Genomic DNA, 16,472 nt, shown 5'->3' on the forward strand with positions numbered 1-16,472 from the left:
TGGCAGATATGTAAATACGGGGTTTCCATACCAATTCTTGCGCATTACGGTTCGAACACCCGAATACCTATACGGATTCTCCTGCACAGTGGCAGATATGTAAATACAGGGTTTCCATACCAATTCTTGCGCATTACGGTTCGAACACCCGAACACCTATACGGATTCTCCTGCACAGTGGCAGATATGTAAATACGGGGTTTACATACCATTTCTTGCGCATTACGGTTCGAACACTCGAACACCTATACGGATTCTCCTGCACAGTGGCAGATATGTAAATACGGGATTTCCATACCAATTCTTGCGCATTACGGTTCGAACACCCCAATACCTATACGGATTCTCCTGCACAGTGGCAGATATGTAAATACGGGGTTTACATACCATTTCTTGCGGATTACGGTTCGAACACTCAAACACCTATACGGATTCTCCAGCACAGTGGCAGATATGTAAATACGGGGTTTCCATACCAATTCTTGCGCATTACGGTTCGAACACTCGAACACCTATACGGATTATTCTGCACAGTGCAGATATGTAAATACGGGGTTTACATACCATTTCTTGCGCATTACGGTTCGAACAACCGAACACCTATACGGATTCTCTTGCACAGTGGCAGATATGTAAATACGGGGTTTCCATACCAATTCTTGCGCATTACGGTTCGAACACTCGAACACCTATACGGATTCTCCTGCACAGTGGCAGATATGTAAATACGGGGTTTCCATACCAATTCTTGCGCATTACGGTTCGAACACCCGAACACCTATACGGATTCTCCTGCACAGTGGCAGATATGTAAATACGAGGTTTCCATACCAATTCTTGCGCATTACGGTTCGAACACCCAAACACATATACGGATTCTCCTGCACAGTGGCAGATATGTAAATACGAGGTTTCCATACCAATTCTTGCGCATTACGGTTCGAACACCCGAACACCTATACGGATTCTCCTGCACAGTGGCAGATATGTAAATACGAGGTTTCCATACCAATTCTTGCGCATTACGGTTCGAACACCCAAACACATATACGGATTCTCCTGCACAGTGGCAGATATGTAAATACGAGGTTTACATACCATTTCTTGCGCATTACGGTTCGAACACTCGAACACCTATACGGATTCTCCTGCACAGTGGCAGATATGTAAATACGGGGTTTCGATACCAATTCTTGCGCATTACGGTTCGAACACTCGAACACCTATACGGATTCTCCTGCACAGTGGCAGATATGTAAATACGGGGTTTACATACCATTTCTTGCGCATTACGGTTCGAACACTCGAACACCTATACGGATTCTCCTGCACAGTGGCAGATATGTAAATACGGGGTTTCCACGCCAATTATTGCGCATTACGGTTCGAACACCAGAACACCTATACGGATTCTCCTGCACAGTGGCAGATATGTAAATACGGAGTTTACATACCATTTCTTGCGCATTACGGTTCGAACACCCGAACACCTATACGGATTCTCCTGCACAGTGGCAGATATGTAAATACGGGGTTTACATACCATTTCTTGCGCATTACGGTTCGAACAGTCGAACACCTATACGGATTGTCCTGCACAGTGGCAGATATGTAAATACGGGGTTTACATACCATTTCTTGCGCATTACGGTTCGAACACTCGAACACCTATACGGATTCTCCTGCACAGTGGCAGATATGTAAATACGGGGTTTACATACCATTTCTTGCGCATTACGGTTCGAACAATTGAACACTTATACGGATTCTCCTGCACAGTGGCAGATATGTAAATACGGGGTTTCCATACCAATTCTTGCGCATTACGGTTCGAACACCCGAATACCTATACGGATTCTCCTGCACAGTGGCAGATATGTAAATACAGGGTTTCCATACCAATTCTTGCGCATTACGGTTCGAACACCCGAACACCTATACGGATTCTCCTGCACAGTGGCAGATATGTAAATACGGGGTTTACATACCATTTCTTGCGCATTACGGTTCGAACACTCGAACACCTATACGGATTCTCCTGCACAGTGGCAGATATGTAAATACGGGATTTCCATACCAATTCTTGCGCATTACGGTTCGAACACCCCAATACCTATACGGATTCTCCTGCACAGTGGCAGATATGTAAATACGGGGTTTACATACCATTTCTTGCGGATTACGGTTCGAACACTCAAACACCTATACGGATTCTCCAGCACAGTGGCAGATATGTAAATACGGGGTTTCCATACCAATTCTTGCGCATTACGGTTCGAACACTCGAACACCTATACGGATTATTCTGCACAGTGCAGATATGTAAATACGGGGTTTACATACCATTTCTTGCGCATTACGGTTCGAACACCCGAACACCTATACGGATTCTCTTGCACAGTGGCAGATATGTAAATACGGGGTTTCCATACCAATTCTTGCGCATTACGGTTCGAACACTCGAACACCTATACGGATTCTCCTGCACAGTGGCAGATATGTAAATACGGGGTTTCCATACCAATTCTTGCGCATTACGGTTCGAACACCCGAACACCTATACGGATTCTCCTGCACAGTGGCCGATATGTAAATACGGAGTTTACATACCATTTCTTGCGCATTACGGTTCGAACACCCGAACACCTATACGGTTTCTCCTGCACAGTGGCAGATATGTAAATACGGGGTTTACATACCATTTCTTGCGCATTACGGTTCGAACACTCGAACACCTATACGGATTATCCAGCACAGTGGCAGATATGTAAATACGGGGTTTCCATACCAATTCTTGCTCATTACAGTTCGAACACTCGAACACCTATACGGATTCTCCTGCACAGTGGCAGATATGTAAATACGGGGTTTCCACGCCAATTATTGCGCATTACGGTTCGAACACCCGAACACCTATACGGATTCTCCTGCACAGTGGCAGATATGTAAATACGGAGTTTACATACCATTTCTTGCGCATTACGGTTCGAACACCCGAACACCTATACGGATTCTCCTGCACAGTGGCAGATATGTAAATACGGGGTTTACATACCATTTCTTGCGCATTACGGTTCGAACACTCGAACACCTATACGGATTGTCCTGCACAGTGGCAGATATGTAAATACGGGGTTTACATACCATTTCTTGCGCATTACGGTTCGAACACTCGAACACCTATACGGATTCTCCTGCACAGTGGCAGATATGTAAATATGGGGTTTACATACCATTTCTTGCGCATTACGGTTCGAACACTCGAACACCTATACGGATTCTCCTGCACAGTGGCAGATATGTAAATACGGGGTTTCTATACCAATTCTTGCGCATTACGGTTCGAACACCCGAATACCTATACGGATTCTCCTGCACAGTGGCAGATATGTAAATACAGGGTTTCCATACCAATTCTTGCGCATTACGGTTCGAACACCCGAACACCTATACGGATTCTCCTGCACAGTGGCAGATATGTAAATACGGGGTTTACATACCATTTCTTGCGCATTACGGTTCGAACACTCGAACACCTATACGGATTCTCCTGCACAGTGGCAGATATGTAAATACGGGATTTCCATACCAATTCTTGCGCATTACGGTTCGAACACCCCAATACCTATACGGATTCTCCTGCACAGTGGCAGATATGTAAATACGGGGTTTACATACCATTTCTTGCGGATTACGGTTCGAACACTCAAACACCTATACGGATTCTCCAGCACAGTGGCAGATATGTAAATACGGGGTTTCCATACCAATTCTTGCGCATTACGGTTCGAACACTCGAACACCTATACGGATTATTCTGCACAGTGGCAGATATGTAAATACGGGGTTTACATACCATTTCTTGCGCATTACGGTTCGAACACTCGAACACCTATACGGATTCTCCTGCACAGTGGCAGATATGTAAATACGGGGTTTACATACCTTTTCTTGCGCATTACGGTTCGAACACCCGAACACCTATACGGATTCTCCTGCACAGTGGCAGATATGTAAATACGGGGTTTACATACCATTTCTTGCGCATTACGGTTCGAACACTCGAACACCTATACGGATTATCCTGCACAGTGGCAGATATGTAAATACGGGGTTTCCATACCAATTCTTGCGCATTACAGTTCGAACACCCGAACACCTATACGGATTCTCCTGCACAGTGGCAGATATGTAAATACGGGGTTTACATACCTTTTCTTGCGCATTACGGTTCGAACACCCGAACACCTATACGGATTCTCCTGCACAGTGGCAGATATGTAAATACGGGGTTTACATACCATTTCTTGCGCATTACGGTTCGAACACTCGAACACCTATACGGATTATCCTGCACAGTGGCGGATATGTAAATACGGGGTTTCCATACCAATTCTTGCGCATTACGGTTCGAACCACAGAACACCTATACGGATTCTCCTGCACAGTGGCAGATATGTAAATACGAGGTTTGCATACCAATTCTTGCGCATTACGGTTCGAACACCCAAACACATATACGGATTCTCCTGCACAGTGGCAGATATGTAAATACGGGGTTTACATACCATTTCTTGCGCATTACGGTTCGAACACTCGAACACCTATACGGATTCTCCTGCACAGTGGCAGATATGTAAATACGGGGTTTCGATACCAATTCTTGCGCATTACGGTTCGAACACTCGAACACCTATACGGATTCTCCTGCACAGTGGCAGATATGTAAATACGGGGTTTACGTACCATTTCTTGCGCATTACGGTTCGAACACTCGAACACCTATACGGATTCTCCTGCACAGTGGCAGATATGTAAATACGGGGTTTCCACGCCAATTATTGCGCATTACGGTTCGAACACCCGAACACCTATACGGATTCTCCTGCACAGTGGCAGATATGTAAATACGGAGTTTACATACCATTTCTTGCGCATTACGGTTCGAACACCCGAACACCTATACGGATTCTCCTGCACAGTGGCAGATATGTAAATACGGGGTTTACATACCATTTCTTGCGCATTACGGTTCGAACACTCGAACACCTATACGGATTGTCCTGCACAGTGGCAGATATGTAAATACGGGGTTTACATACCATTTCTTGCGCATTACGGTTCGAACACTCGAACACCTATACGGATTCTCCTGCACAGTGGCAGATATGTAAATATGGGGTTTACATACCATTTCTTGCGCATTACGGTTCGAACACTCGAACACCTATACGGATTCTCCTGCACAGTGGCAGATATGTAAATACGGGGTTTCCATACCAATTCTTGCGCATTACGGTTCGAACACCCGAATACCTATACGGATTCTCCTGCACAGTGGCAGATATGTAAATACAGGGTTTCCATACCAATTCTTGCGCATTACGGTTCGAACACCCGAACACCTATACGGATTCTCCTGCACAGTGGCAGATATGTAAATACGGGGTTTACATACCATTTCTTGCGCATTACGGTTCGAACACTCGAACACCTATACGGATTCTCCTGCACAGTGGCAGATATGTAAATACGGGATTTCCATACCAATTCTTGCGCATTACGGTTCGAACACCCCAATACCTATACGGATTCTCCTGCACAGTGGCAGATATGTAAATACGGGGTTTACATACCATTTCTTGCGGATTACGGTTCGAACACTCAAACACCTATACGGATTCTCCAGCACAGTGGCAGATATGTAAATACGGGGTTTCCATACCAATTCTTGCGCATTACGGTTCGAACACTCGAACACCTATACGGATTATTCTGCACAGTGGCAGATATGTAAATACGGGGTTTACATACCATTTCTTGCGCATTACGGTTCGAACACCCGAACACCTATACGGATTCTCTTGCACAGTGGCAGATATGTAAATACGGGGTTTCCATACCAATTCTTGCGCATTACGGTTCGAACACTCGAACACCTATACGGATTCTCCTGCACAGTGGCAGATATGTAAATACGGGGTTTCCATACCAATTCTTGCGCATTACGGTTCGAACACCCGAACACCTATACGGATTCTCCTGCACGGTGGCAGATATGTAAATACGAGGTTTCCATACCAATTCTTGCGCATTACGGTTCGAACACCCAAACACATATACGGATTCTCCTGCACAGTGGCAGATATGTAAATACGAGGTTTACATACCATTTCTTGCGCATTACGGTTCGAACACTCGAACACCTATACGGATTCTCCTGCACAGTGGCAGATATGTAAATACGGGGTTTCGATACCAATTCTTGCGCATTACGGTTCGAACACTCGAACACCTATACGGATTCTCCTGCATAGTGGCAGATATGTAAATACGGGGTTTACATACCATTTCTTGCGCATTACGGTTCGAACACTCGAACACCTATACGGATTCTCCTGCACAGCGGCAGATATGTAAATACGGGGTTTCCACGCCAATTATTGCGCATTACGGTTCGAACACCAGAACACCTATACGGATTCTCCTGCACAGTGGCAGATATGTAAATACGGAGTTTACATACCATTTCTTGCGCATTACGGTTCGAACACCCGAACACCTATACGGATTCTCCTGCACAGTGGCAGATATGTAAATACGGGGTTTACATACCATTTCTTGCGCATTACGGTTCGAACAGTCGAACACCTATACGGATTGTCCTGCACAGTGGCAGATATGTAAATACGGGGTTTACATACCATTTCTTGCGCATTACGGTTCGAACACCCGAACACCTATACGGATTCTCTTGCACAGTGGCAGATATGTAAATACGGGGTTTCCATACCAATTCTTGCGCATTACGGTTCGAACACTCGAACACCTATACGGATTCTCCTGCACAGTGGCAGATATGTAAATACGGGGTTTCCATACCAATTCTTGCGCATTACGGTTCGAACACCCGAACACCTATACGGATTCTCCTGCACAGTGGCAGATATGTAAATACGAGGTTTCCATACCAATTCTTGCGCATTACGGTTCGAACACCCAAACACATATACGGATTCTCCTGCACAGTGGCAGATATGTAAATACGAGGTTTCCATACCAATTCTTGCGCATTACGGTTCGAACACCCGAACACCTATACGGATTCTCCTGCACAGTGGCAGATATGTAAATACGAGGTTTCCATACCAATTCTTGCGCATTACGGTTCGAACACCCAAACACATATACGGATTCTCCTGCACAGTGGCAGATATGTAAATACGAGGTTTACATACCATTTCTTGCGCATTACGGTTCGAACACTCGAACACCTATACGGATTCTCCTGCACAGTGGCAGATATGTAAATACGGGGTTTCGATACCAATTCTTGCGCATTACGGTTCGAACACTCGAACACCTATACGGATTCTCCTGCACAGTGGCAGATATGTAAATACGGGGTTTACATACCATTTCTTGCGCATTACGGTTCGAACACTCGAACACCTATACGGATTCTCCTGCACAGTGGCAGATATGTAAATACGGGGTTTCCACGCCAATTATTGCGCATTACGGTTCGAACACCAGAACACCTATACGGATTCTCCTGCACAGTGGCAGATATGTAAATACGGAGTTTACATACCATTTCTTGCGCATTACGGTTCGAACACCCGAACACCTATACGGATTCTCCTGCACAGTGGCAGATATGTAAATACGGGGTTTACATACCATTTCTTGCGCATTACGGTTCGAACAGTCGAACACCTATACGGATTGTCCTGCACAGTGGCAGATATGTAAATACGGGGTTTACATACCATTTCTTGCGCATTACGGTTCGAACACTCGAACACCTATACGGATTCTCCTGCACAGTGGCAGATATGTAAATACGGGGTTTACATACCATTTCTTGCGCATTACGGTTCGAACAATTGAACACTTATACGGATTCTCCTGCACAGTGGCAGATATGTAAATATGGGGTTTCCATACCAATTCTTGCGCATTACGGTTCGAACACCCGAATACCTATACGGATTCTCCTGCACAGTGGCAGATATGTAAATACAGGGTTTCCATACCAATTCTTGCGCATTACGGTTCGAACACCCGAACACCTATACGGATTCTCCTGCACAGTGGCAGATATGTAAATACGGGGTTTACATACCATTTCTTGCGCATTACGGTTCGAACACTCGAACACCTATACGGATTCTCCTGCACAGTGGCAGATATGTAAATACGGGATTTCCATACCAATTCTTGCGCATTACGGTTCGAACACCCCAATACCTATACGGATTCTCCTGCACAGTGGCAGATATGTAAATACGGGGTTTACATACCATTTCTTGCGGATTACGGTTCGAACACTCAAACACCTATACGGATTCTCCAGCACAGTGGCAGATATGTAAATACGGGGTTTCCATACCAATTCTTGCGCATTACGGTTCGAACACTCGAACACCTATACGGATTATTCTGCACAGTGCAGATATGTAAATACGGGGTTTACATACCATTTCTTGCGCATTACGGTTCGAACAACCGAACACCTATACGGATTCTCTTGCACAGTGGCAGATATGTAAATACGGGGTTTCCATACCAATTCTTGCGCATTACGGTTCGAACACTCGAACACCTATACGGATTCTCCTGCACAGTGGCAGATATGTAAATACGGGGTTTCCATACCAATTCTTGCGCATTACGGTTCGAACACCCGAACACCTATACGGATTCTCTTGCACAGTGGCAGATATGTAAATACGGGGTTTCCATACCAATTCTTGCGCATTACGGTTCGAACACTCGAACACCTATACGGATTCTCCTGCACAGTGGCAGATATGTAAATACGGGGTTTCCATACCAATTCTTGCGCATTACGGTTCGAACACCCGAACACCTATACGGATTCTCCTGCACAGTGGCAGATATGTAAATACGAGGTTTCCATACCAATTCTTGCGCATTACGGTTCGAACACCCAAACACATATACGGATTCTCCTGCACAGTGGCAGATATGTAAATACGAGGTTTCCATACCAATTCTTGCGCATTACGGTTCGAACACCCGAACACCTATACGGATTCTCTTGCACAGTGGCAGATATGTAAATACGGGGTTTCCATACCAATTCTTGCGCATTACGGTTCGAACACTCGAACACCTATACGGATTCTCCTGCACAGTGGCAGATATGTAAATACGGGGTTTCCATACCAATTCTTGCGCATTACGGTTCGAACACCCGAACACCTATACGGATTCTCCTGCACAGTGGCAGATATGTAAATACGAGGTTTCCATACCAATTCTTGCGCATTACGGTTCGAACACCCAAACACATATACGGATTCTCCTGCACAGTGGCAGATATGTAAATACGAGGTTTCCATACCAATTCTTGCGCATTACGGTTCGAACACCCGAACACCTATACGGATTCTCCTGCACAGTGGCAGATATGTAAATACGAGGTTTCCATACCAATTCTTGCGCATTACGGTTCGAACACCCAAACACATATACGGATTCTCCTGCACAGTGGCAGATATGTAAATACGAGGTTTACATACCATTTCTTGCGCATTACGGTTCGAACACTCGAACACCTATACGGATTCTCCTGCACAGTGGCAGATATGTAAATACGGGGTTTCGATACCAATTCTTGCGCATTACGGTTCGAACACTCGAACACCTATACGGATTCTCCTGCACAGTGGCAGATATGTAAATACGGGGTTTACATACCATTTCTTGCGCATTACGGTTCGAACACTCGAACACCTATACGGATTCTCCTGCACAGTGGCAGATATGTAAATACGGGGTTTCCACGCCAATTATTGCGCATTACGGTTCGAACACCAGAACACCTATACGGATTCTCCTGCACAGTGGCAGATATGTAAATACGGAGTTTACATACCATTTCTTGCGCATTACGGTTCGAACACCCGAACACCTATACGGATTCTCCTGCACAGTGGCAGATATGTAAATACGGGGTTTACATACCATTTCTTGCGCATTACGGTTCGAACAGTCGAACACCTATACGGATTGTCCTGCACAGTGGCAGATATGTAAATACGGGGTTTACATACCATTTCTTGCGCATTACGGTTCGAACACTCGAACACCTATACGGATTCTCCTGCACAGTGGCAGATATGTAAATACGGGGTTTACATACCATTTCTTGCGCATTACGGTTCGAACAATTGAACACTTATACGGATTCTCCTGCACAGTGGCAGATATGTAAATACGGGGTTTCCATACCAATTCTTGCGCATTACGGTTCGAACACCCGAATACCTATACGGATTCTCCTGCACAGTGGCAGATATGTAAATACAGGGTTTCCATACCAATTCTTGCGCATTACGGTTCGAACACCCGAACACCTATACGGATTCTCCTGCACAGTGGCAGATATGTAAATACGGGGTTTACATACCATTTCTTGCGCATTACGGTTCGAACACTCGAACACCTATACGGATTCTCCTGCACAGTGGCAGATATGTAAATACGGGATTTCCATACCAATTCTTGCGCATTACGGTTCGAACACCCCAATACCTATACGGATTCTCCTGCACAGTGGCAGATATGTAAATACGGGGTTTACATACCATTTCTTGCGGATTACGGTTCGAACACTCAAACACCTATACGGATTCTCCAGCACAGTGGCAGATATGTAAATACGGGGTTTCCATACCAATTCTTGCGCATTACGGTTCGAACACTCGAACACCTATACGGATTATTCTGCACAGTGCAGATATGTAAATACGGGGTTTACATACCATTTCTTGCGCATTACGGTTCGAACAACCGAACACCTATACGGATTCTCTTGCACAGTGGCAGATATGTAAATACGGGGTTTCCATACCAATTCTTGCGCATTACGGTTCGAACACTCGAACACCTATACGGATTCTCCTGCACAGTGGCAGATATGTAAATACGGGGTTTCCATACCAATTCTTGCGCATTACGGTTCGAACACCCGAACACCTATACGGATTCTCCTGCACAGTGGCAGATATGTAAATACGAGGTTTCCATACCAATTCTTGCGCATTACGGTTCGAACACCCAAACACATATACGGATTCTCCTGCACAGTGGCAGATATGTAAATACGAGGTTTCCATACCAATTCTTGCGCATTACGGTTCGAACACCCGAACACCTATACGGATTCTCCTGCACAGTGGCAGATATGTAAATACGAGGTTTCCATACCAATTCTTGCGCATTACGGTTCGAACACCCAAACACATATACGGATTCTCCTGCACAGTGGCAGATATGTAAATACGAGGTTTACATACCATTTCTTGCGCATTACGGTTCGAACACTCGAACACCTATACGGATTCTCCTGCACAGTGGCAGATATGTAAATACGGGGTTTCGATACCAATTCTTGCGCATTACGGTTCGAACACTCGAACACCTATACGGATTCTCCTGCACAGTGGCAGATATGTAAATACGGGGTTTACATACCATTTCTTGCGCATTACGGTTCGAACACTCGAACACCTATACGGATTCTCCTGCACAGTGGCAGATATGTAAATACGGGGTTTCCACGCCAATTATTGCGCATTACGGTTCGAACACCAGAACACCTATACGGATTCTCCTGCACAGTGGCAGATATGTAAATACGGAGTTTACATACCATTTCTTGCGCATTACGGTTCGAACACCCGAACACCTATACGGATTCTCCTGCACAGTGGCAGATATGTAAATACGGGGTTTACATACCATTTCTTGCGCATTACGGTTCGAACAGTCGAACACCTATACGGATTGTCCTGCACAGTGGCAGATATGTAAATACGGGGTTTACATACCATTTCTTGCGCATTACGGTTCGAACACTCGAACACCTATACGGATTCTCCTGCACAGTGGCAGATATGTAAATACGGGGTTTACATACCATTTCTTGCGCATTACGGTTCGAACAATTGAACACTTATACGGATTCTCCTGCACAGTGGCAGATATGTAAATACGGGGTTTCCATACCAATTCTTGCGCATTACGGTTCGAACACCCGAATACCTATACGGATTCTCCTGCACAGTGGCAGATATGTAAATACAGGGTTTCCATACCAATTCTTGCGCATTACGGTTCGAACACCCGAACACCTATACGGATTCTCCTGCACAGTGGCAGATATGTAAATACGGGGTTTACATACCATTTCTTGCGCATTACGGTTCGAACACTCGAACACCTATACGGATTCTCCTGCACAGTGGCAGATATGTAAATACGGGATTTCCATACCAATTCTTGCGCATTACGGTTCGAACACCCCAATACCTATACGGATTCTCCTGCACAGTGGCAGATATGTAAATACGGGGTTTACATACCATTTCTTGCGGATTACGGTTCGAACACTCAAACACCTATACGGATTCTCCAGCACAGTGGCAGATATGTAAATACGGGGTTTCCATACCAATTCTTGCGCATTACGGTTCGAACACTCGAACACCTATACGGATTATTCTGCACAGTGCAGATATGTAAATACGGGGTTTACATACCATTTCTTGCGCATTACGGTTCGAACACCCGAACACCTATACGGATTCTCTTGCACAGTGGCAGATATGTAAATACGGGGTTTCCATACCAATTCTTGCGCATTACGGTTCGAACACTCGAACACCTATACGGATTCTCCTGCACAGTGGCAGATATGTAAATACGGGGTTTCCATACCAATTCTTGCGCATTACGGTTCGAACACCCGAACACCTATACGGATTCTCCTGCACAGTGGCCGATATGTAAATACGGAGTTTACATACCATTTCTTGCGCATTACGGTTCGAACACCCGAACACCTATACGGTTTCTCCTGCACAGTGGCAGATATGTAAATACGGGGTTTACATACCATTTCTTGCGCATTACGGTTCGAACACTCGAACACCTATACGGATTATCCAGCACAGTGGCAGATATGTAAATACGGGGTTTCCATACCAATTCTTGCTCATTACAGTTCGAACACTCGAACACCTATACGGATTCTCCTGCACAGTGGCAGATATGTAAATACGGGGTTTACATACCTTTTCTTGCGCATTACGGTTCGAACACCCGAACACCTATACGGATTCTCCTGCACAGTGGCAGATATGTAAATACGGGGTTTACATACCATTTCTTGCGCATTACGGTTCGAACACTCGAACACCTATACGGATTATCCTGCACAGTGGCAGATATGTAAATACGGGGTTTCCATACCAATTCTTGCGCATTACAGTTCGAACACCCGAACACCTATACGGATTCTCCTGCACAGTGGCAGATATGTAAATACGGGGTTTACATACCTTTTCTTGCGCATTACGGTTCGAACACCCGAACACCTATACGGATTCTCCTGCACAGTGGCAGATATGTAAATACGGGGTTTACATACCATTTCTTGCGCATTACGGTTCGAACACTCGAACACCTATACGGATTATCCTGCACAGTGGCGGATATGTAAATACGGGGTTTCCATACCAATTCTTGCGCATTACGGTTCGAACCCCAGAACACCTATACGGATTCTCCTGCACAGTGGCAGATATGTAAATACAGGGTTTGCATACCAATTCTTGCGCATTACGGTTCGAACACCCCAATACCTATACGGATTCTCCTGCACAGTGGCAGATATGTAAATACGGGGTTTACATACCATTTCTTGCGGATTACGGTTCGAACACTCAAACACCTATACGGATTCTCCTGCACAGTGGCAGATATGTAAATACGGGGATTACATACCATTTCTTGCGCATTACGGTTCGAACACTCGAACACCTATACGGATTCTCCTGCACAGTGGCAGATATGTAAATACGGGGTTTACATACCATTTCTTGCGCATTACGGTTCGAACACTCGAACACCTATACGGATTCTCCTGCACAGTGGCAGATATGTAAATACGGGGTTTACATACCATTTCTTGCGGATTACGGTTCGAACACTCAAACACCTATACGGATTCTCCAGCACAGTGGCAGATATGTAAATACGGGGTTTCCATACCAATTCTTGCGCATTACGGTTCGAACACTCGAACACCTATACGGATTATTCTGCACAGTGGCAGATATGTAAATACGGGGTTTACATACCATTTCTTGCGCATTACGGTTCGAACACCTGAACACCTATACGGATTCTCTTGCATAGTAGCAGATATGTAAATACGGGGTTTCCATACCAATTCTTGCGCATTACGGTTCGAACACTCGAACACCTATACGGATTCTCCTGCACAGTGGCAGATATGTAAATACGGGGTTTCCACGCCAATTATTGCGCATTACGGTTCGAACACCAGAACACCTATACGGATTCTCCTGCACAGTGGCAGATATGTAAATACGGAGTTTACATACCATTTCTTGCGCATTACGGTTCGAACACCCGAACACCTATACGGATTCTCCTGCACAGTGGCAGATATGTAAATACGGGGTTTACATACCATTTCTTGCGCATTACGGTTCGAACAGTCGAACACCTATACGGATTGTCCTGCACAGTGGCAGATATGTAAATACGGGGTTTACATACCATTTCTTGCGCATTACGGTTCGAACACCCGAACACCTATACGGATTCTCTTGCACAGTGGCAGATATGTAAATACGGGGTTTCCATACCAATTCTTGCGCATTACGGTTCGAACACTCGAACACCTATACGGATTCTCCTGCACAGTGGCAGATATGTCAATACGGGGTTTCCATACCAATTCTTGCGCATTACGGTTCGAACACCCGAACACCTATACGGATTCTCCTGCACAGTGGCAGATATGTAAATACGAGGTTTCCATACCAATTCTTGCGCATTACGGTTCGAACACCCAAACACATATACGGATTCTCCTGCACAGTGGCAGATATGTAAATACGAGGTTTCCATACCAATTCTTGCGCATTACGGTTCGAACACCCGAACACCTATACGGATTCTCCTGCACAGTGGCAGATATGTAAATACGAGGTTTCCATACCAATTCTTGCGCATTACGGTTCGAACACCCAAACACATATACGGATTCTCCTGCACAGTGGCAGATATGTAAATACGAGGTTTACATACCATTTCTTGCGCATTACGGTTCGAACACTCGAACACCTATACGGATTCTCCTGCACAGTGGCAGATATGTAAATACGGGGTTTCGATACCAATTCTTGCGCATTACGATTCGAACACTCGAACACCTATACGGATTCTCCTGCACAGTGGCAGATATGTAAATACGGGGTTTACATACCATTTCTTGCGCATTACGGTTCGAACACTCGAACACCTATACGGATTCTCCTGCACAGTGGCAGATATGTAAATACGGGGTTTCCACGCCAATTATTGCGCATTACGGTTCGAACACCAGAACACCTATACGGATTCTCCTGCACAGTGGCAGATATGTAAATACGGAGTTTACATACCATTTCTTGCGCATTACGGTTCGAACACCCGAACATCTATACGGATTCTCCTGCACAGTGGCAGATATGTAAATACGGGGTTTACATACCATTTCTTGCGCATTACGGTTCGAACAGTCGAACACCTATACGGATTGTCCTGCACAGTGGCAGATATGTAAATACGGGGTTTACATACCATTTCTTGCGCATTACGGTTCGAACACTCGAACACCTATACGGATTCTCCTGCACAGTGGCAGATATGTAAATACGGGGTTTACATACCATTTCTTGCGCATTACGGTTCGAACAATTGAACACTTATACGGATTCTCCTGCACAGTGGCAGATATGTAAATACGGGGTTTCCATACCAATTCTTGCGCATTACGGTTCGAACACCCGAATACCTATACGGATTCTCCTGCACAGTGGCAGATATGTAAATACAGGGTTTCCATACCAATTCTTGCGCATTACGGTTCGAACACCCGAACACCTATACGGATTCTCCTGCACAGTGGCAGATATGTAAATACGGGGTTTACATACCATTTCTTGCGCATTACGGTTCGAACACTCGAACACCTATACGGATTCTCCTGCACAGTGGCAGATATGTAAATACGGGATTTCCATACCAATTCTTGCGCATTACGGTTCGAACACCCCAATACCTATACGGATTCTCCTGCACAGTGGCAGATATGTAAATACGGGGTTTCCATACCAATTCTTGCGCATTACGGTTCGAACACTCGAACACCTATACGGATTATTCTGCACAGTGGCAGATATGTAAATACGGGGTTTACATACCATTTCTTGCGCATTACGGTTCGAACACCCGAACACCTATACGGATTCTCTTGCACAGTGGCAGATATGTAAATACGGGGTTTCCATACCAATTCTTGCGCATTACGGTTCGAACACTCGAACACCTATACGGATTCTCCTGCACAGTGGCAGATATGT

The sequence above is a fragment of the Camellia sinensis genome, chromosome 6, assembly GCF_055761805.1.
Source record: "Camellia sinensis isolate YWXY chromosome 6, ASM5576180v1, whole genome shotgun sequence".
Classification (NCBI taxonomy): Eukaryota; Viridiplantae; Streptophyta; class Magnoliopsida; order Ericales; family Theaceae; genus Camellia; species Camellia sinensis.